This window comes from Abramis brama (genome assembly GCF_963993115.1).
Source record: "Abramis brama genome assembly, chromosome: 1".
NCBI classification, from domain to species: domain Eukaryota; kingdom Metazoa; phylum Chordata; class Actinopteri; order Cypriniformes; family Leuciscidae; genus Abramis; species Abramis brama.
The window spans coordinates 71,463,284-71,465,157 of NC_139963.1; the positions used below are offsets into that span (position 1 = coordinate 71,463,284).

At 41.1% G+C, this 1,874-nt stretch overlaps 1 long non-coding RNA gene across 2 annotated transcripts; it reads left to right on the forward strand.

Moving 5' to 3' along the window:
- Positions 1–208: 208 nt before the first annotated feature.
- Positions 209–1,874, forward strand: LOC311096215. Of its 2 annotated transcripts, XR_014608979.1 has the most exons (3): positions 209–610; positions 1,102–1,345; positions 1,444–1,874. It is a non-coding gene; the product is annotated as an uncharacterized lncRNA (long non-coding RNA). The 2 variants fall into 2 exon arrangements; XR_014608980.1 differs by lacking the exon at positions 1,102–1,345.

Genomic DNA, 1,874 nt, shown 5'->3' on the forward strand with positions numbered 1-1,874 from the left:
TTTAAGCATTCAGAATTATAGCCACGTTAATAACGTTTGTAAGAAACCAAACCGTTTGTAAATCCGTCCAGATTTCAGCGAGATAAGAGGATTTGTGTGCGTGCTGCTCACTCACCTTAATTCACAGAGCCCTGTGGTAAGATGGCCGCCGGTGATGCCGGAAGTGACTCCGCCTTAAGACATCTAGCCTTTATATGATATCTATGGCTGCGTTCCAAACCGCATACTTCCCTACTATTTAGTATGGGAAAAAGAGTAGGCGAGCGAAAAAGTATGTATGAATCCAAAAGAGTAGGCGAGAATTACCTGGGTGACGTACTAATTATCGCGAGATTCGGACTTAAGTGCGTTCGAATATGCCTACTTTCCTACTATATAGTAGGCGAAAACAGTACGTGAAGGAAGCAGTACGTTCCAAACATCAGTATTCATAAAAGAGTAGGCGAGAAGTTCCCGGATGGCTTACTGCTTCCGCCCAGATTTTCGAGTGCTCAACCGATGGATACTCTTCTATCCCAGGAGGCCACGCGAGAGGATACGTCATAAAAAAGAAGAAGAAGGATAGGTCATACTCGAACGTGACGGAAAGGATGACGGACGAGACTCAAATGTGAGTATTACAAATCAAATGATCGCATGTGTTGAACTACTGTACAGTAAACTGTTGAATTGTTGAAGATGTAAAGACGCTATATATTTGTGATTTTGCTGTAAATCACATTTTATTATGTAGCTAACAGAGGAGCTCCAGTAAGGACACATACGTCTCCAAAGTGGATTTGCATACATTTTAAACCGTATACATCTTAAATACAATTACTAAATGTCTATTTAATATCTGGCAAGAAAATCTTCTATAAGAATTGCAGATTACTACGTCTAATAGATATGAAATAGGCATCTGAGTGATGAATGTGTGCTATTATGTAGAACAAATCTATAAAGTAACTAAACATAAGTTATCTATTTTATTTGTCCATTACTGTTGATAAATTGAGGAACATTTATGTTGGATAAAAAGTTAAAACAATCTTAACATGTAGATGTAGTTTTGAGCTCATAAATGACAAAGGTTATGTGAATCTTGTCTGGATGTTATAGGGTCAGATGAACAGATGTGTGTTTATCCGGTGGAGAGTGGCTCATGAAGCTGAATGCTGCCATCAAAGGCTTTGTGACATTACAGAAATGAATAAATATTTAAATCTTAAGTTGTAGTTTATTTTAATTATTGTAATTTCAAACAGAGCTATTACAGCACTTTTCTGATTCTTGATTTCTGTGCATTTGCTGCAGATCTTTTGTGGTGGAGCAGGACCTGCAAGGAAAGATGATGGCGGCATTTGTGGAAAAAAAGTGTTTTTGTCTTCTAAATAATACTGAAATCAAATTACATTGTGCGGTTAAAATTACTGCTTTTGTGTTGTTTGTGCATTTTTGTAGGATCTGAAATGTCAGCAGGCTGGTGTGAGCACTGAGGATGAAGAGCCCAGAGATGAATCCTGGAGATAGTGCCATGGACGAGTCCCTCCATCACCCCACCTGCCCTTACGAGACCCTCCATCACTCCACCTGCCCTTACGAGACCCTCCATCACTCCACCTGCCCTTACGAGACCCTCCATCACTCCACCTGCCCTTACGAGACCCTCCATCACTCCACCTGCCCTTATTGCCTCAGATTGTGAAGCACAACACATCACGCAACAACCTCCGGCACGAGGGAACGGCTCACCTCTGGCGGTCAGCTGATTCATCAGAATAAAGCCGCAGAATGGGAACCGCTGTGTTGAGATGGCAGAAGGATGTGGGGTTCAGCGCCTGTAGCCTACATACATGATTGTAGTTTGAATAAAGCTTTGTTTCATGTGTTGA